This window comes from Bos javanicus, chromosome 21, assembly GCF_032452875.1.
Source record: "Bos javanicus breed banteng chromosome 21, ARS-OSU_banteng_1.0, whole genome shotgun sequence".
NCBI lineage: Eukaryota > Metazoa > Chordata > Mammalia > Artiodactyla > Bovidae > Bos > Bos javanicus.
This window is the reverse complement of record NC_083888.1, coordinates 3,211,923-3,236,656: the sequence shown is the minus strand read 5'-3', so window position 1 is coordinate 3,236,656 and position 24,734 is coordinate 3,211,923.

The following is a 24,734-nucleotide window of genomic DNA, read 5'->3' as shown; positions in this document are numbered from 1 at the left end:
TTCTGTCTGCCCTCAGATGAAGGAGGATAAGAGGCTTGTAGGAGCTTCCTGATGGGAAAGACTGGCTGTGGGGAAAACTGGGTCTTGCTCTGGTGGGCTGGGCCATGCTCATAGCTCATTAAACCTTTCAACCAATCTTCTGCTGATGGGTGAGGCTGTGTTCCCTCCTTGTAGTTTGGCTTGAGGCCAAAATATGATAGGAGTAATGGTACAGTTCGGTTCAGTTAAGTCACTCAGTCATATCTGACTCTTTGCAACCCCATTGACTGTAGCATGCCAGGCCTCCCTGTCCATTACGAACTTCCAGAGTTTACTCAAACTCATGTCCACTGAGTCGGTGATGCCATCCAACCATCTCATCCTCTGCCATCCCCTTCTCCCTTCACCTTCAATCTTTCCCAGCATCAGGGTCTTTTCCAATGAGTCAGCTCTTGGCATCAGGTGGCCAAAGTATTGGAGTTTCAGCTTCAACATCAGTCCTTCCAATGAACCTTCAGGGCTGATTTCCTTTAGGATGGATTGGTTGGATCTCTTTGAAGTCCAAGGGACTCTCTAGAGTCTTCTCCAACACCAGTTCAAAAGCATCAATTCTTCAGCACTCAGCTTTCTTTGTAGTCCAGCTCTCATTTCCATACATGACTACTGGAAAATCTGTAACCTTGACTAGATGGACCTTTGTTGGCAAAGTAATGTCTCTGCTTTTTAATATGCTGTCTAGATTAGTCATAGCTTTTCTTCCAAGGAGCAAGCATCGTTTAATTTCATGACTGCAGTCACCATCTGCAGTGATTTTGGAGCCCAAGAAAATAAAGTTTTTCACTGTTTCCATCGTTTCCCCATCTATTTTCCATGAAGTGATGGGACCGAATGCCATGATCTTAGTTTTCTGAATGTTGAGCTTTAAGCCAACTTGTTCACTCTCCTCTTTCACTTTCATCAAGAGGCTCTTTAGTTCTTCACTTTCTGCCATAAGGGTGGTGTCATCTGCATGTCTGAGGTTATTGATATATCTCCTGGCAATCTTGATTCCAGCTTGTGCTCTCCAACTCAGCATTTCTCATGATGTACTCTGCATATAAGTTAATAAGCAGGGTGAAAATATACAGCCTTGACATACTCCTTTTCCTATTTGGAACCAGTCTGTTGTTCCATGTCCAGTTCTAACTGTTGCTTCCTGACCTGCATACAGATTTTTCAGGAGGCAGATCAGGTGGTCTAGTATTCCCATCTCTTTCAGAATTTTCCACAGTTTGTGGTGATCCAACAGTCAAAAGCTTTGACATAGTCAATAAAGCAGAAATCAATGTTTTCCTGGAACTCTCTAGCCTTTTGTATGACCCAACAGATGTTGGCAATTTGATCTCTGGTTTCACTACCTTTTCTAAAACCAGCTTGAACATCTAGATGTTCGTGGCTCATGTATTGTTGAAGCCTGACTTGGAGAATTTTGAGCATTACTTTACTAGCATGTGAGATGAGTGCAATTGTGAGGTAGTTTGAACATTCTTTGGCATTGCCTTTCTTTGGGATTGGAATGAAAACTGACCTTTTCCTGTGGCCACTGCTGAGCTTTCCAATTTGCTGGCATATTGAGTGCAGCACTTTCACAACGTCATCTTTCAGAATTTGAAATAGCTCAACTGGAATTCCAGCACCTCCACTGGCTTTGTTCATAGTGATGCATTCTAAGGCCCACTTGACTTCACATTCCAGGATGTCTGGCTCTAGGTGAGTGATCACACCAGTGTATTTATCTGGGTCATGAAGATCTTTTTGTACAGTTATTCTATGTATTCTTTCCATCTCTTCTTAATATCTTCTGCTTCTGTTAGGTCCATACCATTTTTGTCCTTTATTGAGCCCATCTTTGCATGAAATGTTCCCTTGGTATCTCTAATTTTCTTGAAGAGATCTTTAGTCTTTCCCATTCTATTGTTATCTACTATTTCTTTGCATTGATCACTGAGGAAGGCCTTTTAATCTCTCCTTGCTATTTTTTGGAACTCTGCATTCAAATGGGTATATCTTTCCCTTTCTCCTTTGCCTTTCACTTCTCTTCTTTCCACAGCTATTTGTAAGGCCTCCTCAGACAGCCATTTTGCTTTTCTGCATTTCTTTTTCTTGGGGATGGTCTTGATCCCTGTGTCCTGTAAAATGTCATAAACCTCATTCCATAGTTCATCAGGCAGTCTGTCTATCAGATCTAGTCCTTTCCATCTATTTCTCACTTCCACTGTATAATCGTTAGGGATTTGATTTAGATCATACCTGAATGGTCTCATGGTTTTCCCTACTTTCTTCAATTTAAGTCTGAATTTGGTAATAAGAAGATCATGATCTGAGCCACAGTCAGTTCCTGGCCTTGTTTTTGCTGACTATATAGAGCTTCTCCACCTTTGGCTGCAAACAGTATAATCAATCTGATTTCGGTGTTGACCATCTGGTGATGTCCATGTGTAGAGTCTTCTCTTGTGTTGTTGGAAGAGGATGTTTGCTATGACCAGTGTGTTCCCTTGGCAAAACTCTTCGAGTCCTTGCCTTGCTTCATTCTGTACTCCAAGGCCAAATTTGCCTGTTACTCCAGGTGTTTCTTGACTTCCTACTTTTGCATTCCAGTCCCCTATAATGAAAAGGACATCTTTTGGGGTGTTAGTTCTAAAAGGTCTTGCAAGTCTTCATAGAACCATTCAACTTCAGCTTCTTCTGCATTACCGTTGGGGCATATACTTGGACTACCATGATATTGAATAGTTTGTCTTGGAAATGAACAGAGATCATTCTGTCATTTTTGAGATTGCATCCAAGTACTGCATCGGACTCTTTTGTTGACTATGATGGCTGCTCCATTTCTTCTAAGGGATTCTTGCCCACAATAGTAGATACAATGGTTATCTGAGTTAAATTCACCCATTCCAATCCATCTTAGTTCTCTGATTCCTAAAATGTCAACGTTCACTCTTGCCATCTCCTGTTTGACCACTTCCAATTTGCCTTGATTCATGGACCTAACATTTCAAGTTCCTTTGCAAATTGTCACTCTATAGAGCACTGGAGTTTGCTTCTATCACCAGTCACATCCACAACAACACAACTGGTGTTGTTTTTGCTTTGGCTCCATCCCTTCATTCTTTCTGGAGTTATTTCTCCACTGATCTCCAGTAGCATATTGGACACCTACTGACCTGGGGAGTTTATATTTCCGTGTCATATCTTTTCACCTTTTCATACTGTTCATGGGGTTCTCAAGGGAAGAATGTTCAAGTGGTTTGCGATTCCCTTCTCCAGTGGACCACATTTTGTCAGAACTCTCCACCATGACCTTTCCGTCTTAGGTGGCCCTACATGGTATGGCTCATAGTTTCATTGAATTAGACAAGGCTGTGGTCTATGTGATTAGATTGTTTAGTTTTCTGTGATTGTTATTTTCAATCTTTCTGCAGTAGTGGTGACCTCCTTCAGGAGGACTTATGCCTTCAAAAGGACTTATTCCAGCTCCCAAGACTGTTGTATTCAGTGCCCCTGTCTGTCTTCCCACGCCTCTTCTGGAGACTCCTGGACACTCACATAAAGAAGACTGAGTGCTGAAGAACTGATGCTTTTGAACTGTGGTATTGGAAAAGACTCTTGAGAGCCCCTGGACTACAAGGATATCAAACTATTCAACCCTAAAGGAAATCAATCCTGAATATTCATTGAAAGGACTGATGCTGAAGCTGAAGCTCCTGCACTTTGATGCAAAGAGCCAACTCATTAGAAAAGACCCTGATGTTGGGAAAGATTGAAGGAAGGAGAAGGGGATGACAGAGGACAAGATGGTTGGATGGCATCACAAACTCAATGGACATAAATTTTAGCAAACTCCAGGAGATGGTGAAGGATAGGGAAGACTGGCATGCTGCAGCCCTTGAGGTTGCAATGAGTTGGACACTACTGAGTGAATGAACAGTAACAACAGAGGGAAAGGCCATTTTCATGTGGTTTGTCACCATCTGCAATAGAACCTGAGCAAGGTACATTAGGGTTTCTCCTCTAGAGAAATGGCACTCATAGGGAAACCAGGAGTCATCAACCTTGTTGAGTCAAACCTGAAGCAGGAGGTATGACTCTGTGGTTGTGTTAGTCCTGGGCTCTGGAGCTGTGCAGTATCTAGATGTGTCACATTGATGCTCTCTGTGTAGTCGTGGCCACACATTCCTTCTATCATGGTATTATGCTCAGAATGTGAATTGATCTCTCATTCCACCAAAGATAAATTCTACTTCCATTCACTGCGCTGGCTGAGTGACTTGCTTTATTCAGCAGAATGTGGCAGGAGTGACACTGGAAGACTTCTGAGGCTGGGCCTTAAGGAAACTTGCAGCTTCACCCTCTTGGGACACGGCCCTGACAGCCCTGTGAAATGAAACTGGTCTGGCCTACTGGAGAGGAGAAGAACTGTAGGGGAAGCAGAACCCTTGTCCACAGGCATCACCAAGAGCTGGATGTATGAGTCAGACCACTGTGGGCCTTCCAGGCCGCTGCCCTCACTGACTGTGACTGCGCATGTGACCCCTGGTGAGGTCGGTCCACAGAATTCGGAGGAATACAGTATGGCTATTATTTAGATCCATTGAGTTCTGAGATGGTTGTTGGTGACTGATACAGCTCGATTAAATACCAGCATATTTCTTTCGACACAGGTGAATTTCGTGGGAGTTTTCTGGTACTATTCCCTCCACAGCTCCCAATCACCCCACTTCAAGAACAGTGCTACAGACTTTAGGTGGGCAAGTCTGTGGAGTCTCAGCAGTGAGATGGAAAAGAAAATAGTACTTCTAACACTTATTATTTCCCATTTATAAATTTGGGTGGGGGTGAGAAGTTGGAGCCAGATAAATCAATACAATGTTATATTTAGGGAATTGGCACAAGTGTCCAAGCTTCTTTGTTAGGAGTTATCAATAACAAAGACAAACAAGACCTATAAAAAGCTTCAGTTGAGAGGGTAAAATAGACATAAATACAAATGAGCTTGACTTGAGGCAAAATGTGCTGCTTCATAATTTATGTAGCAACGAACACAGAGAAGAGATGGCTTGTGACAGATGTAGAGACACGAACCAGGCTTCAGTGAGGAAGAAGCTGTGGAGCAGTTAGTCCAATTACCTCAATACATGAAGCCTGTTCATTTTTATGCATTCCACAAGTGCATTTTGTATACGGAGTTGAGTAAATGACGTGCCAAGGCCTGTCATGTCTATAGACCCCTTCATGGTCATACCCTGAAACAGCCTTGATCTTGATCATAACAGCAATAGTCACAATTTACAGAAGCACAGATAGGGCTGAACCAGAGTGGCTGTCAGACAAAGATTTCTTGGGAAACCAACATTTGAGATGGGGTGCAGCCTTAACAGGGCTGGCCAACTCAATACGCTGCTGAGTTGGCAGTGGGCGGAGTTTCTCATGTGCCATTTCTCTGTAAAACTTGAATGTGTAACTGCTGTGGGAAAATGAACCCAGATATTGAACACTTATAAAAAGGTGAGACTAAAAAAGAATTGTCGATCTAGTAATAACCTGAAATGGAAAATAATCTGAAAATATATATATATAACTGAAAAAAAGAATCATCTGTCCCTAGGCTGTGCTTTTGGCTTCTCACATATGCTGATTTGAAGCCGAAGAACAGCAGACTGGTTGACAGGCACAGAGTGATGGCTTATATGGTCAGGCAGTCAGACTTTACCCCTGAGTGTGTGGGGAAGGGAAGCTTTCCCTGGAAGGAAATGTTATTATCACATTGCTCATGCAGGGTTAAGGACAAACCTGGGTAAGGAAATAGACTGGAGTCATTTGAAGATGAGAGTAGGCAGGAAGCTGATTCATCCCAGGACACTGAATGTAACCGTGTAAAACAGTTCTATAGGGGACAGTTGTCTTTCATTGTTCCTAACTCTTCACTAATGTTTTGTAAAAATGGAAAATGTATTCCCTGTTGTGTTTGGGGGACCATGGATGGGCTGCCCCATTTAAGGGGAGAACCAGGCTCTCATTTGACTTGTTGACTTATCTCAGGCTGGAGGGACCAGAGATACTGGATGTACATTATTTCCTCTATGATGCTACACAGTTATATTAACTAAAGCAGCTGGAGAGGCTAACAAAGTGGTGAATGTTCTCAAATCACACATGTGTCTCACATAAAGTTTTAAGGGAGATTTGATTTGATTGAATAAACAACTTAAATCTTACTATTCTTTTTATGTGATTTAAAAATTGTAATTTTTAAATGGAGATATAATTCATGTGGAATATTATATGTTTTGGATGTGCAACATAGTGGTTTGCAACTTTAAAGGTTATGTTCCATTTATAAGATAAAATATTGGCTATATTCCCCACGCGTGGGCAGTCCCTCATAGCTCAATTGGTAAAGAATCTGCCTGCAGCTCAGGAGACCTCAGTTTGGGTTCCTGGGTCAGGAAGATCTCCTGGAGAAGGGATAGGCTACCCATTCCAGTTTTCTTGGGCTTCCCTTGCGACTCAGTGGGTAAAGAATCCACCTGCAATGTGGGAAACCCGGGTTCAACTCCTGGGTTGGGAAGATCTGGAGAAGGGAAAGGCTACCCACTCCAGTGTTCTGGCCTGGAGAATTTTGTGGACTGTATAGTCCATGGGATCACAAAGAGTCGGACACGACTGAGCGACTTTCACTTTCACATTCCCTGTGTTATATATTGTTTAACCCTGATGGGAAAACTGCTAAGTCAAAATTACAAAACAGGCTTGAAAGTGAAAGTGAAGTCAGTCGTGTCTGACTCTTTGCGACCCCATGGACTATAGCCCACCAGGCTCCTCCATCCATGGGATTCTCCAGGCAAGAGTACTGGAGTGAGTTGCCATTTCCTTCTCCAGGGGATCTTCCCGACCCAGGGATCGAACCCAGGTCTCCCACATTGTAGGCAGATGCTTTACCATCTGAGCCACCAGGGAAGTCCCCAGACAGGCTTAGTAATACCTTTTTCTTGGGATAATTGAGTTTTCATGATTTCTGTGTTGCTGGATCTGTCTCTGTCCTCAATCGAAACCCTTGAGCCTTACCATTTATTCATAAACTTAGGATTTCATTCACTCGAACATTTAAGACTTCATCAGAACTTTTGTTAAACACTTATTATGTGCCAGGTGTTATTTTGTGTTAGAAAATGTAAGCAGTATAGTATTTACCTCTTGCACCCAGGGTCTTTGTTTCAATATTAAACCATAAAGTAAGCTTATTTTTCCTAATTGAATAAAAGTAAATCACAAGCTTGCATGTATCTTAGATTTTAGAAGGACTGTGGGTTTTTTTTTTTTTTTTTTTTGCAATTAAGACATGTCTTTAGTTTTCCTTTCTCAAAGTTATTAATTTATTTTATTCTGTCATCTGTTGTAACATGTATTCGTTTTATTTTAATCTTTTCAGAAATTTAATGTTTTGCCAAAGATTTCACCCACTCAGTAACTATTTGGAGGAAGATGTGTTAGAAGTCATAAATAAATAAAAGCACATGAACTTGAGGTCAGCCTGCATTGGATGTATTTGTATTATATAAAATAAAATAATATATATTCGTACTGACAAATATGAGCATATTATGTCTGAAAATAAATAGGAAACTAGAGAAAGTGAGACAAATAGTAGATGGCTGAATCCAAAGGCAGGAGGGAGATTTTTCAAAATCCCTTTATACCATGTGAATGGTCAATGGCATAAAAATATAACATAAAAAAAAAAAACAAAAAACTCCCGTGGATTCTTGAGCTCCACCTATCAGCAGAGTCAGAATCATTTTTGTCATGGTCTGCTGGAGGTTGCTACACCCACCAAAATTTGAGGCACATTGAAAACAGCCTGGTATAGCCCACTCGGCCCTTGGACTTCACATTGCAGATGGGGTACCATACCAAATGATGTAGCATGAGCAGACTGAACCATCATTTGGTGAGCTTGGAGACTGTGTTGACTGCAGGTTCTAGGATCATAGCATGGATGGAGGTGAAGAGTGTGACTAGGTGACTGAGAGTGGCCAACATGGGAGATTGTGGAGATCTGATCCAGAACATTGACAATGCTTGTCTCAATAGCAATTTTAGTAATCTAAGGGAGGAACTGGATCACACTGGTAACTGCTCAGCATACTCCCCTCTGTGGCCCTACTGAGTTTGTGGCTCAGTCCATCAATCAGAGTTTCTACCATTTCTGTTCTTATGACCCTGCTTCTGCTGCCATTGCCAATTCCTTTTTTCTTTTCCTCTCTACAGTTTTGTGTCTGATGCTTCTACAGCCTCATGGATTTTCTAGAATTTTCTGTGTGCTTAATACTTTCAAAAGAACTTATATTGGGGTATCTGAATGGGTTGACCAGCTCCATTCATGACTGCACTCTATCTTGAGCTCCTGTTGCCAAAATTCACCTCTGTTAATCAATGCTGAATAGAAATGCAGAGACAGAATTTGGGTTGAAGTAGAAAAGTGAGCGACTTCACTTTCACTTTTCACTTTCATGCATTGGAGAAGGAAATGGCAACCCACTGCAGTGTTCTTGCCTGGAGAATCCCAGGGACGAGGGAGCCTGGTGGGCTGCCGTCTATGGGGTTGCACAGAGTTGGACACGACTGAAGCACCTTAGCAGCAGTAGCAGCAGCAGAAAAAAGTAGCTTTTATTGCTTTGCTAGACAGAGGTGGGGCACAGTGAGCTAATGCCCTAAAACTGTGTGATCCACCCTGAAAGGGGTAGTGAGGAGCCTTATAGTGTTCCAGGAGTGGGGCATAGTCATTGTGGACATTTTTCTGATGGTTGATGGTGAGGTAATTGAGAGTCAGCATCATCAACCTGGTTCCAACTAATCTGGGGTCTATGTGATTGTGGGCAGCATACAGTTAAATTCTCCCATCTGGTGGGGGTTTCAGTATCTGCAAAATATGTATGTGCTCAAAGGGTGTGGTTCAGAATACTGTCCATAGTCCTTGAGGGAAACTAAAGGTCCTTGACTTTGTTTAAGGGCTAAAGTATTATTTTGACTTGATTGTTTTCCTCTCTTTCTGCATTTTCTCACTTCTTTGATTAAAGAAATTACTGAATGAGTCTGTGGACACAATAGGCCACAGTAAATATATAACTCACAATACAAAATACATTTAAGGAATGGCATAAAAAAGTAGGGGTTTAACTTATGAAAACATTTTCAGTAGTTCCCTTCAGTTTTATTTGTAATAATAGAATCATATTGGACTAAAGAGAAATGAAGCCCCCTTCCACTGGGACCATCATGGGACAAAATGAACAAAATGCTTTTTTCTTGGAAAACTCAAGTGCACAGGAGACACCCTCCCCCCATATTCTTGCCTTGTTTATCCACTCCTATATTAACTATCCCTCAGGCTTGTTGAGACTGTCTCCTGGAGAGAGAATAATTGTATATCTTTAGCATTTAACTCATGTGAACGAAGTGACATTTCCCAAAAGTGCAATGTGGCTCAGCGTGTGATATTTAGTCTATAGGGTACTGCACATCATGACAGAAAAATAGCAAATGGCTTCTATCCTGAGATCTGGCCCCTTTTAGCACTGTCTTAAGGTAGAGCTCTTTTGCTTAGAATTAAGTTGCTGTTCTTAGGAGGGGCTTATTGGTCTGCTCCAATTTTATTGTTCTTTCCTTTTTGGTTGAAATTTTCTTGTGATAATTGCAGACTCACATGTAGCTGTAGAAATAATACTAAGAAATCCTTTGTATATGTTGCCAATTTTCCTCAGTGATAGAAGTTTTTATATCTTATAAAAATAGAAAAATTTTATATATTTTTACCCATTGTGCAAAATATAATATCATAGCCACCATATTGGCATTGGTATAATCTATCAGTCTTATTCAGATTTCCCCAGTTTTATTTATATTCACATATATATGTTTATTAGTTTCCACACAATTTTATCACCTGTGTAGGTTGGTATAGCCACTGTTCAGTAAAGATACTGAACAGCTATAACACCACAAAGACTCCTTGTGCTTCCTGTTTAATAACTTCACCTGCTTCTTTCTCCCAGAACCCTGGCAACCACAATCTGTCCTCCATTTCTATTTTTTTTAATTTAAAAAAATATTAAAGAATGAAAAACAGAGCGTATCCTTTTGGGATTAGCATTTTTCTCACTAACCATAATTTCCTGGAGATTCATCCAAGTAGGTGCAAGTATCAATAGATTGCTCCTCATTTCCCTAGTAGAATTCTGTGGCATATGTGTACAACAGTTTGTCCATTTATTTGTTGAAGGACATCTAGGCTGATTCGACTTTGGGCAATTATTAATACAAAAGAGCTTCTGACATTCATGGACATAAGTTTTTTATGTATGAACATAAGTTTTCATTTCTCTGAAATAAATGTCCAAGGGTACAATTGCTAGTTCATATGATAATTTCATATTCAGTTTTATAAGAAACTGACAAACTGTTTTGCAGAATGGCTGTACCATTTTCTATCCTCACTGTCAATGTATGAGAGATCCAGTGTTTCTGCATCCTTGCCAGCAATTGGTGTTGTCAGTATTTTTTTCTTCCAGCTACTCAGATATGTATGCAGTGATATCTCACTGTGGTTTTAATTAGCATTTTTCAGATGGTTAATGATGTTGCACAAATTTTCCTCTTATTTGCCATCTGTATATGCTCTTTGGTGAAAATTTCTTCATGATTTTTGCCCATTTTCTAATTAGGTTGTTTGATTTACTTTTGTATTTTAAAAGATCTTATATGTCTTTTGTCAGATACGTGGTTTGCAACTGTTTTTCTTTGAGTCTATAACTTGTCTTTTCAAAGCAAAGTTTTCTATTTCAATGAGGTCCAATTTCTTAATTTTTCCTTTTATTAATTGTACTTTGGGGATAAGTATGAGAACTCTAACTAGTCCTATATCCTAGTCCTAAAGATTTCCCCCTATTTTTTCCTAAAACTTTCATAGTTTCACATTTGAAAATTGTTTATGATCCATTTTGAATTCTTTATTATATAGAGTATGAGCTTAAAGTGTGTGTGTTAGTCACTCAGTTGTGTCCAACTCTTTACAAACCATGGTCTGTAGCCCATCCTCTGCCATGGAATTCTGCAGGCAAGAATACTGGAGTGGATGGCCATTCCCTTCTCCAGAGTATCCTCCCAACCCAGGGATTGAACCTGTGTCTCCTGCATTGCAGGCAGATTCTTTTACCATCTGAGCCACCAGGGAAGCCCATGAGATTAAATAGAGGTTAATTTTTTTTTTTTTTTACTATGATTGATTCTCTTGATTATAAACCAATTTATTCAGTGATGCTGGTTGAAAAGCTATTCTTCCTTCACTTAAGTTGGCTTTGCACCATTGTAAAAAATCAGTCGAGCCTATTTGCAGGTCTGCTTCTGGGTTCTTATTTTGTCCCATTGCTCCATGTGTCTATCTCTCCACACTGTCCACAGTGTCATGATTACTGTCACCATGCAGTAATGCTGCACATCAGGCAGAGTAATTCCTCTCACTTTATTCTTCTTTACTGATTGCATTAGGTACTCTAGGGTCTTTCTTCACCATATTCATTTTACACTAGGCTTGTCTATATTTACCAAAAACCTTCATAAGATTTTGGTAGGTATAAGTGAAACCTCTAGATCAGTTTGGTGAGAATTAACATCTTGAGTACATTGAATCTTTCAGTTCATTGATGCAATATGCCTCTCTATATATTTAGGTCTTCTTTGATTGCTTTCATCAGCGTTTTGTCATTTTCATCATACAAATTTTGTACATACTTTGTTAAATGTATACATATGTATATCATTTAATTTAGAGTGAGCGTGAATTGTATTGTGCTTTTAGTTTTAGTTTCCACATTTTCATTGTTAAGTAAATAGATATCGGATTGATTTTGGAGTGTTAATCTTGTGTTGTGTGCTGTGCTGAACATACTTCTAAGTTCTTCAAGTTTGGTTTATAGATTACTTGAAATTCTTTATTAAACAATCATATCATCTGAAATGTGGACAGTTTTATTCCTTCCTTTCTAACACTCATGACTTCTATTTCACCTATTTCACTGGCTAGAGCTCCCAGCACTATATTGAATAAGAGTGGGGAAAATGGACTCATTGCTTTGTTTCCACTCTAGGGGAAAAATATTCAGTCTTTCACCATTTGTATGATGTTTGCAATAGATTTGTAGATGTTCTTTATGAATCGAGGTAAACCCTCCATATTCTTTTTTCTTCCCTTTCTTCTTCTCCTATTTTGTTTGTTTTGTTTTTGTTTATAATTAATTTATTTTTAATTGGAGGATAATTGCTTTACAAAGTTGTGTTGGTATTTGCCTTACTGTCAACATGAATCAGCCATTGGTATGCATATGTACCCTCCCTCTGGAACCTCCCTCTCAACCCATCCCATGCCTCTAATCCTCTTTATTCTTAATTTGCTTGTGATTGTCATGGTGATGCCTCTGGGGTGTTGGTAATTTTTTTTTTCTTCTTCTGGGTGGTGTTACAAAAGTGCTACACAAAGCATCACATTTTGTGCTAAATCACTACATATTTATATTTTGTGAAACTTTCTGCACACATGTCGTATGTTAATAAAAAACTTTATATACCTGATAGTTTCCTAGAATCAAATGTAAAAAAAAAAAAAACACCCAAAAAACAAAAAATAAAACATGAAAAATTTCTAAAAGTATTACCAGAGAGAAAAAACTTACAGATAGCAAGATTCAGATTAGCCATGAAATTAAAAGACGCTTACTCCTTGGAAGAAAAGTTATGTCCAACCTAGACAGCATATTGAAAAGCAGATACATTACTTTGCTAACAAAGGTCTGCCTAGTCAAGGCTATGGTTTTTCCTGTGGTCATGTATGGATGTGAGAGTTGGACTGTGAAGAAAGCTGAATGCCAAAGAATTGATGCTTTTGAACTGTGGTGTTGGAGAAGACTCTTGAGAGTCCCTTGGACTGCAAGGAGATCCAACCAGTCCATTCTGAAGGAGATCAGCCCTGGGATTTCTTTGGAAGGAATGATGCTAAAGCTGAAACTCCAGTACTTTGGCCACCTCATGCGAAGAGTTGACTCATTGGAAAAGACTCTGATGCTGGGAGGGATTGGGGGCAGGAGGGGAAGGGGATGACAGAGGATGAGATGGCTGGATGGCATCACTGACTCAATGAACATGAGTCTGAGTGAACTCCGGGAGTTGGTGATGGACAGGGAGGCCTGGCGTGTTGCGATTCATGGGGTCACAAAGAGTCAGACATGACTGAGCGACTGAACTGAACTGAACCGAACAAGAATAAATCCAAGAAGATAATGGGAGAATATTTTAAATGTGAAAGAAGGGTCTTTAAAAAGTAGAATTCTATATTTAGGCAAACCATTTAAAAGTAAGAGCCAAATGATAACTCTTAGATGATCAAGAACTCAGAATTTTTTTACCAAACACAGACTCTGTGAAGATGAGCTGAAATTATGTTTCAGCAAGGAAAAATAAATGCAAGAAGAAGAAACAGGATATTAAAAAAATAATGATCAAATATACTAGTGAATGATACTTTTGCATAAGTGACTTGATTTTCAGTTTTTTACACTAAAAATCTGGTAGCAAAATGCCAGATAATAACACAGGAGGAAAAGGATGAGTAGAGATATATCAAGACTTTTGTCTTGTTTGAGAGGATACAGACATTGATCATTTATTTTGTTCAAGTATGTTTGTTAATAACTTAAAGGCAACACTAAGAAAGAAAGAGAATGTATAGCTTTCAATTACAAGCTTAAAACTGAACAAAAGTTATGAAAGGTAAAACAAGGAATAACTTGAAGTTATGCCATCAAAATCTAAAATCTACTTCTTTGTGTATATTTGTATTTCTTTCAAAAGATCTAATTATATGAAAAGAATAATTATATGAAAACAGTACCTTCCATTGAAAATATATGAGAAGCAGGAGTTTTCATTATTTTTAGTGGAATAGTGAAATTCTTATTTAGGATCAGATTTGTGCTTATTTAAATATCTCCCAAAAGATTGAAAATGGATTGTGAAATATGGTTCCTTTCACAAGTGAAAACACCCCAAAATCAATCCAATATCTATATACTTAACAATGAACATGTGTAAAATGAATATGGAGAGGAAAGACCCTAGAGTACCTAATGCAATCAGTAAAGAAGAATAAAGTGAGAGGAATTACTCTGCCTGATGTGCAGCACTACTGCATGGTGACAGTAATCATGACACTGTGGACAGTGTGGAGGGATAGACACATGGAGCAATGGGACAAAATAGGAACCCAGAAGCAGACCTGCAAATAGGCTCGACTGATTTTTTACAATGGTGCAAAGCCAACTTAAGTGAAGGTCTTAGCTTTTCAACCAGCATCACCGAATAAATTGGTTTATAATCAACAGAATCAATCATAGTTAAAAAAAAAATTAACCTCTATTTATTCTCATGGGCTTCCCTGGTGGCTCAGATGGTAAAAGAATCTGCCTGCAAAGCAGGAGACACAGGTTCAATCCCTGGGTTGGGAAGATACCCTCATAGTCATGGAAATAGTATGAAATGCTGTACTTGGGTGCAATCTCAAAGATGACAGAATGATCTCAGTTCATTTCCAAGGCAAACCATACAACATCACAGTAATCCAAGTTTATGCCGCAACCACTGCAGCTGAAGCTAACAGTTCTATGAAGACCTATAAGACCTTCTAAAACTAACACTAAAAATGATATCCTTTTCATCATAGGAGTTGTTGCTGTTCAATTACTCAGTGGTGTCTGACTCTTTGCAACCCCATGGACTGCAGCACGCCAGGCTTCCCTGTCCCTCACCATCTCCTGGAGCTTGCTCAAACTCATGTCCATTGAGTCAGTGATGCCATCCAAACATCTCATCCTCTGTCAGTCCCTTCTCCTCCTGTCTTCAATCTTTCCCAGCATAGGGTCTTTTCCAATGCATCAGTTCTTTGCATCAGGTGGCCAAAGTAGTCAGCATATTAAAAAGGAGAGACATCACTCTGCCAACAAAGGTCCATATAGTCAAAGCTATGCTTTTTCTAGTAGTCATGTATAGATGTGAGAACTGGACCATAATGAAGGCTGAGTGACAAAGAACTGATATTTTTGAATTGTGGTATTGGAGAAGACTCTTAGGAGTCCCTTGGACAGCAAGGAGATCAAACTAGTCAATCGTAAAGGAAATCAGTCCTGAATATTCAATGGAAAGACTGATGCTGAAACTTAAACTCCAATACTTTGGCCACTTGATGTGGTGCCAACTCATTGGAAAAGGCCTTGATGCTGGAAAAGATTGAAAGTAAGAGGTAAAGGGGGTGATAGGATGAGATGGTTAAATAGCTTTACTGACTCAATGGACATGAGTTTGAACAAATTTCAGAAGATAGTGGAAGACAGGGAAGCCTAGTGTACTGCAGTCCATGGTGTCTCAAAGAGTCAGACATGACTTAGTAACTGAACAACATCAAAACTGGTGCCCAAGTGCAGGGTGAAAGACTGCAGAGTAAGCTGAATGGCAGCTATACATACTAATTAATGACCTATAATATTAGCTCACAAAGCTCATATAGATAGCAATTCATATTAATAGTCAAATTAACAACTTCTAGCTGCAAATATGAATGTATTATCTTTTGTCTAGAGAAATAAAAGATAAAATATGATAACACAGGGACTCTTAAAGGAGCTATATTTTCTCTTTATAAATATTGAGAAAAATAAATCAAATTTAAATGTCCAACCAAGAAAATGTGTTAAATTTATTTATAAAGATAACCACTTAATAGGATCATTTGAATATAGAATTTTTGAGAGAAAAATGTTTTTATAATATAGTAAATGATACATATAAAAACAGTATAAGTAGAAATATTATATTTTTTAAAATATATACTTCAATAAAATGTATATATATATATTTATATTTATGTACAGAGAGATACAGGGAACATGAAACATGAATGTAAGCACATGCTTTCTGTACTGCATTTTTGATGCTGTGGCTTTTTTGTTTGTTTTTTTTTAGTTTCACTTTTAATTTTCCCAATTTTCTAATTGAATTAAAATGTATTACATTTTATTTTGTATTTATTTTGTATCACATTAAAATGAAAAACAAAAGAAAGAATGTATCCATGAAAAGAATAGCAGAAGAGATCACTTGTATGCATGCATGCTCAGCTGTGTCTGACTCTTTGCGACACTATGGACTATAATCCACCAGGCTCCTGTGTCCATGGGATTATCCCTGCAACAGTCCTGGAGTAGGTTGCCATCTACTCTTCCAGGGGATCTTCTCACCCCAGGGAATGAACCTGTGTCTTCTGCACATCCTGCATCAGTTTCTTTGAGCCACCAAAGAGATCATCAGTTCAGTTCAGTTCATTTCAGTCACTCAGTCATGTCCAACTCTTTGCGACCCCATGAATCGCAGCACACCGGGCCTCCCTGTCCATCACCAACTCCCGGAATTCACTCAAACGCACATCCATCGAGTCAGTGACGCCATCCAGCCATCTCATCTTCTGTCGTCCCCTTCTCCTCCTGCCCCCAATCCCTCCCAGCATCAGAGTCTTTTCCAATGAGTCAACTCTTTGCATGAGGTGGCCAAAGTACTGGAGTTTCAGCTTTAGCATCATTCCTTCCAAAGAAATCCCAGGGCTGATCTCCTTCAGAATGGACTGGTTGGATCTCCTTGCAGTCCAAGGGACTCTCAAGAGTCTTCTCCAACACCACAGTCCAAAAGCCTCAATTCTTCGCTGCTCAGCCTTCTTCACAGTCCAACTCTCACATCCATACATGACCACAGGAAAAACCATAGCCTTGACTAGATGGACCTTTGTTGGCAAAGTAATGTATCTGCTTTTCAATATGCTGTCTAGGTTGGACATAACTTTCCTTCCAAGGAGTAAGCATCTTTTAATTTCATGGCTGCAGTCACCATCTGCAGTGATTTTGGAGTCCCAAAAAATAAAGTCTGACACTGTTTCCACTGTTTCCCCATCTATTTCCCATGAAGTGATGGGACCGGATGCCATGATCTTCATTTTCTGAATGTTGAGCTTTAAGCCAACTTTTTCACTCTCCACTTTCACTTTCATCAAGAGGCTTTTGAGTTTCTCTTCACTTTCTGCCATAAGGGTGGTGTCATCTGCATATCTGAGGTTATTGATATTTCTCCCGGCAATCTTGATTCCAGCTTGTGTTTCTTCCAGTCCAGCATAGCAACTACCTAATCAAAGTATCTCCACAGTCTTCAAAAAACTCCAAAACCAAAAAGAAAAGAAAAGAATCAACAACCATACAAATTAGCAAGAAAAATAAATAAAACCACAGAAAATATCAAACAAAATAACAAAACTGAAAGGTGAGGAACACTATAAAAGCATACCTGAAAACCAATAAATCCCTATGCATTCTATTCAGTGGAGTTCAAGCTTCTACTGGAAGTATTTTGGGTGAGTAGAGGAATTTGAATATACTCTATGGAAGAGACTGGTGGCTCAGATGGTAAAGTGTCTGTCTACAATACAGGAGACCCGGGTTCAATCCCTGGGTTGGGACGATCCCCTGAAGAAGGAAATGGCAATCCACTCCAGTACTATTGCCTGGAAAATCCCATGGACAGAGGAACCTGGTAGGATACAGTCCATGGGGTCGCAAAGAGTCGGACATGACTGAACAACATCACTTTCACTTTCACTTTATGGAAAAGAGAAGCAACAAACCCTAAGACTGAACAAATACCCCTTGAAGGGGACTCTTAGTTTTTTAAAGAACTGATTTCAGGAAAAAGATTCGAAAGTACATGGGTCTTGATGTGATAGTCTCCAAAATACATTGCTTCTTGTGTAGAAAGTGGGTAATGATGTTGAAAAGAGAGATGATGATGAGTCCTTTGGGTACTGGTTGGTAAAGAGAGGAAGAAGCAAAAAAAGGAAATTTAGCTTTCTTAAAGACAAAAGAAAAACAAGAATTCAAAGGGCCCACAGCCAATTCCTTCCTATGCAGACAAATGTTAACTCAGCAGACTTGAGTTGCTAAAACCATGCACATTCCTAACAAAAGCCTTTAGCCAGCTTCTGGGAGATAAGCTCTAAGCCTTAGGAATATTCTCTCTGATGGGAATTTTTTTAGGTAAACTCATTTGATTAGAGTTTATACTAGCAAAACTGATCTATATTAATGATTGTTTTGCTCAAAAGTGGCTGGAGTCTGGGTAGTAGAGGTAGGTAATGCAGTTGCTGCATGACTGTGTTAATGACACCTAATAAAATCTCTGGACATCAAGACTCAAGTGAGCTCCCCTGGTTGGCACCACACTACACGTCTTGTCACACATCATTACTGTGTTAGTGTCACCCTGATGGGATGTACACCTGAAACTTGTACTTGGCTTCTCCTGGATTTTGCTGCATGCATCTTTTCTTGTTCATTTTAAGCCCTCATTTTGCTGTAAGCAGGAAGGCAATAGCTTTTCTATATAGGATTTTTTTATATAGGACTTGGGGATTCCCAAGTCCTATGTGTCCTTGGGGATCCCCAATCCACTCATTTAAAAAGTCATCTATTAAATAAACTACACTATTGCACTTTGCTATACTGAAAAAGAAAAGTGTGATCTAGAACTAGGAATCTTGTAATTCACCCTGAAACACCAAATGTATTCATAAAATGAATGAACAAACTTAATATTGATCTACTTAAAGCTACTATAAGAAGAAAAGAAAAATGAGGATAAATATATATCAATTGAAGAACATTCCTAATCCAGTAAACAACCAAAGATCAGAAAAAAACTTCAACACAGCGCTCTAAACTGAACTAGAGAGACTTCAAAAATATTAAATATTGAACCACACACACAAAAAAGTAAGAATAAAAATGAAGCATCTCCCCAAAAAAGGAAATAAATGGAAAGAGATTTTTGAATTATCAGAAGAAAAAATGGAATAAAAAATCAAATAAGCAATGAAAACTAGCTTGCAAGTTGCCCAGGGAGAACAGATTTGAATAAAATATGAAAATTGGCACTGAAAAAGAAGCAGGAAAACATCCAAGAGAAAGAAAATTTGATTTATGAAAAGAGAAGTCAGAAGGATCCATCAAAACAGTTGATAGAAAGTAGGTATAAGAGATCCAGCATTCTTATAATTGTAATCTCTGAATATGAAAACAAAACAGTAGAATAGAGCAAACATTTAAAACTATGATCCAAGACACATTTTACTAATAAAAAGAAGAAGAAAGTAGCCTGGAATTAACATTTTGAAAAATTCTACAACATAATGGAAAATCTAACCCAAAGTGATTAACTCTAAAACAAAACTTTCAGATTCTAAAGATTAAAAAAAAAAAAAAAAGTAGGGCCTCCAGGGTCAAAAAGACCAAATGACATACAAAAGCAAGAGAAATAGGCTGCCATCAGGCATCCCAAAACTGACAAAAAAACAAGCAACACAGGTGAACCATTTTCAAGACACTCAAGAAAATAAAGTAGGACAAAGAATTTATATCCAAACTATCCTTTAAACAACAAGTTTACAGAAAACAGGTTTAAACAGATACAATTCAGAGAATACTGTATTCATGAGATCTTCCTGAAGAATATGAACTTGAGTCAACAACAGGGTGACTGAGACGCTTTGTTTAAGGGGTTGATAACTATGAGATGCTTAAAGGGTGCTTCACGCTCATGCTTGTTTCTCGTGTTCTGAGACCAGGACCTGGTCAGGACAGTAAGCTCCATCTTTACCATGCAATAGATGCTGTGAAGGAAAAAAAAGGAAAAGGAATGATAAACCCTTCCATGTGTGACACTTGAGTAGGCTTTAGCCATGAGGCATCATTGACCCTCACTATTGGAAGACGATGTAGAAAGGGATGATAGAAACTGATTCAAACAAAGTAACCCTGCTATGGAAGTTGTTCCAAAAGGTCAGCAGCAGTTGGATATTAGCAGCAGTTGGATATACTGTAACCAAAGTCAATCTGGATCTAAGCCAGTATCAAAGGCTCTGGGGTTACCCGAAATGCTAGCAAAAACATGGAGAGACAGAGGAATCAAATTCAGGCAGCAATGATCCCACACTCCTAGAGGCAAAACTGAATGGACCTAGGAAACTATTTCCTTCTGGAAATTAACATGGGCTGGCGACGCACTCCAGTATTATTGCCTGGAGAATCCCATGGACAGAGGAACCTCATCCATGGGGTTGCAAAGAGTCCGACAGGACTGAGCAATTAACACGTTCACTTTCTCTTACTCTTGTCCCTACTACTCATTACTGTACCTCCAACCTAAGTCTAAATGCTAAATGCCATTCATCAGCATACTTTCCCAGTTCCTCTGACAACTTCTCTAAGGTGAGTTAACTATCTGGTACTTGTATACCATTGAGAAGAGCTTTGAAAATCATTATTAAAATACAGAATTTTCCTTTTCCATAGAGCAAATAACAAACCTTCTCTTACATCAACATTCTGAAATTTCATAGAGCTATAATGCATTAATATGGTGTGTGAATGAAGTAAAGACTCAACACCTCCTCTCAAAAATTTAAAAGTTTAAAACTTTTAGTCTTACAGTCTTTCTGGAAATTAAAAATCAGTTTAGTCAATAAAGAAAATGACTAAAGCAGAGCTCTCGAAGCTCATTCAAAGCTTCTGCCACTTCCAGTTCCTTCTTTGGAAATACATCACCATCATCAGTATGCTATGTACCCTTTCACATCTTTCTCTGAACAATTGCATACATTTATGCTCCAACTGGAAATATAGAACATCTGAGGTTATCAGTTTTACAAACTTAATGTGATCAAAGATGCCAGTGAAAAAAAGGGCAAATAAAGTTAAAAACAGTAAGAATTACAGTGTTTAGGGATGGGAATGCCTGCTTAGGTGCTAAAACTACAAAGGAAAACAAAGACATCATTATCATAAAATTAGGATATCAGTTTACATTCAGCAGAAATGGGTGGAGGTAATTGAAAGGAGACACAGTGGTGGTTTCTAGATTGGTGACAATATTCCCTTTCATGACTGGGAAAGTGTTACATGGGTGTTCCCTTTGTGACAAAACAATAAAATGGATATCTTTATTTTATACACCTTTCTGTATACCAAATATAAAAAGAATGAAATTGAATAGTAAAAATGTAAAAGAAACATACTGACTAGGAAAATGTAATAATATAAATATTTTATTAATTTGAATGAAAGTAATAAAATGGAGAAAGGAACATAGCATCAGAGGCAAATAGAAATAGTAAGCTGAGAGACATAATTTCAAGCATTAATATATCCATGATTACATTACATGGAAATGTACTGAATACCACAAATAAAATAATGGAATTGTTAGAATTAATTTTAAAATGACATATTATATAATGCTTATAGCAAGTGGTCTTTAAATATGAAGACACACATGTATACCTGTGGCGGATTCATTTTGATATTTGGCAAAACTAATACAATTATGTAAAGTTTAAAAATAAAATAAAATTGGAAGAAAAAAAAAAAAATAAATATGAAGACACAATAAGATTGAAAGTAAAAGAATGGGAAATTTTCAGACCTAGCCAAAGTCAAGTCATAGCCATAAATAATGACAAGCATGCAAGTTTCAGCAGAAAAATAGAAACTGTAAAAAGAAACAAATGAAAAATTCAGAAATGAAAGCAACATCTGAAATAAAGTCATTGTATAGGCTCTGTATTTCTAAAAACTAAAGATAACAGAGAAGAGTCATTTGACTTTATATTACAGTAATGGAAATCAGCTAGTCTGAAGAAGAGATAGAAAATTTTGAGAGAAAAATGCAGATACCAAAATCAATATAAAAATGTCTAATGCTTATATAATTGGATGCCTGGAAAAAGAGACTGGTACAAACTAAAGCTGGGGTGAGTATACTAATAACAAAGTAGCCTTCAGAGCTGGGAATATTATCAAGGCTAAGGAGGTAGATTACAGAATAATAGAAAAGTTGATTCATAATCAAGTCCTAAGAACAATTGTTCACCAAAATGATAAAACAATTCAACACCACAGCTCCTAGAGATATGGAGCAAAACATTGACAGACTGAAAGAAGAGACAGAAAAATCACAGTTATAGTTGGAAACTTTAACATGCCTCTTTCAGCAACTGAAGGAACAAGTAGACAGAGTATCAGCAAAAATGTAAAAGACTAAACAACACTATCAACCAATTTGAATTACCTGGCTCTTTATCCCCAAACAACAGAATATATATTCTTTCCAAGTGCACATGGAATACTCACTAAGAGAGAACATATTTTGAGCCACAAAAGTTAATTTTTTAAAGAATGAAAATTACATGGAGTTAAACTATAAATCAGTAACAGAATATGTAGCAACCACTAATAACTGTAAATTAGATAACTCATGCTGAGATAATATATTGGTCAAAGCAGAAGTAGTAAGGGAAATAATAAAGCATGTTAAATTGAATGAAAATGAAAATAGAATATCCCCAAATTTGTGGAATGCAGCCAATGCAATGGTTATAGGGCAATATATAATATTAAATGTTAGAAATATAGTATTAAATTATAAAAAGGAAGGCCTCAAATCTACCTTAAATAACTAGAGAAAGAATAGTAAATTAAAGCAAAAATAAACAAAAGGAAAAAAATCAATAAAATTTAAAATAAGGGAACAGAAAATATATAAAACTAAAAATTGATCCTTTGAAAAATAAAATTGATAAATTCTATCCAAGAAAAAAAGAGAAAGAAGATACAAATTACCAATATGAGGAATAAATGAAGACACATTGCAAGAAGCCCTAGAGACATTGAAGGGATAATCAGAGAATCCTGTGAACATTTTTATGCCCATGAGTTCAACAGCTTAGATGGAATGGGACAGTTACTTGCAAGACACAAGTTACTAATTAATGCTCACTCATATTTAAATTGACAGCATGAGTAATCCTATATGTGTATTTAAAAATTTGTAACTTGCCATTAAAAAACCTTCTAACAAAGAAATTTCTGTGTTTCCTTAAAAAATTCAAACTTTTAATGAAAAAAAATCATTGCAAGTCTACATGATCTTTTCTGGAAAATACGATAGGAGAGAAAATTTCCAAAGTTATTTGATGATGCTAGCATTTCCCTGGCACCAAGCTAGAAAGACATTAGTAAGGCTGCTTCAATATTCAAAGAGCCAATCAGTATAAATCAGCAAATCAGCAAAGAAGAAAACATAGTATTTCAATATATGCAAACATATATTGTGAAAAAATCAAACATTTATTCATGATTAAAAATTAGGCATCTAAAACCTTGTAGATAAAGTCAACTTAATGGTAAAAAACTGAATGTTTGGAAACTCAATCAGGACAAGGTGGTTTAAATGTAGGGACATTTCTCCCTACATCTTCATACTATATACAACTAAATCCTGGAGAAATTCGAGAGGCAGCCGATGGAGAATTCTGAAAAGTGGAAAGAGAAAGGCAAACCAGTTAGAATTAGAGGAACAACAGGGTGGCAGGGCATCTTACATCCCAACCCAGCAGAAGTCAGGACAGGCCTGCCTCTTCCTTACCACCAGCTAGCAAGGGAAAACTGTTCAGACAGACTCATTTCTTGCCCAGGTTGAAGGGAAATCCTGATCACAACACAAAGTGAGCTGGTGGCACTAGCCAGTGGGGTCAGCCATCCGGCTAATACTGATCAGCCAGCAGAACCACATTTGCTCCCTGCCTCAATGGAGACTCCCCGTGCCCACTGGCAGATGCTGGGCAGCCAGCCAGGAAGCATTGGGAAGGGTGGGCGGCAGCGATCCTGCCACAAGGGTCTGGTCAGTAATTCTGTCTGTCCAGGGGCAAATTTGAGACTCCTATTTCCACAGAGAGAGCCTGGGAGGCCAGAAGTACTGGCACAGAGGAAATATCACACCTGGCCTGGGAAAGCTCTTCATCTTCATGGGCTTGAGACGATGGCTCCCCTCAGAGACTCTGTGCAGCGAGCAGCATCGACAAAGAGAATCTGTTCAAAGCTAGTGGCCTAGGAAGCCTGCTCTTCTCCTCAGAACACGGGCGCCAGGACGTCCAGCCTGTCCACTCTGTCCCTGAAGGAAGCACCAGCAGGCACCAGTGGTTGCTGCAGCAGTCACATAAACTAGGTCGACTGAAATAGCACCAAAAAAGGCTCTGAAAATTAAACTATCATTGGAACCATGGCCACAAAAATAGACCATGACTTGTGTGCTCACCCTCATGAGTACGACTACCTGTGAATAAAGATTAGGTAGGATGCACAGTCTCACAATATAATTTCCAGAATTCTGGGGCACAGTTGAAAATCACTTTTATTTCCAAGAAGCAGAAAAATCACAGCTTGGATCAGAAATCAGTCAACTGGTGTCAGTAATGAGATGGCACAGAGTTGGAAATATATGGTGAAGATTTTCAAGCAGCCATCATAAAATTGCTTCAACAAGCACTTACACATTGCCCTGAAACAAATTAAAGAAACAAGATTTTTTTGGCCAAAAAGTAGTTATAAAAAGTACGAAATGGAAATGATAAAACTGAATTTTTTAATATAAGAAAAATAAAACCCTGGTTGGCTCAGAAGACTGGATGTGACAGAAGGTAATATCAGTATACTTGAAGAGAGATCAAGAGATTTACCCAATCTGAA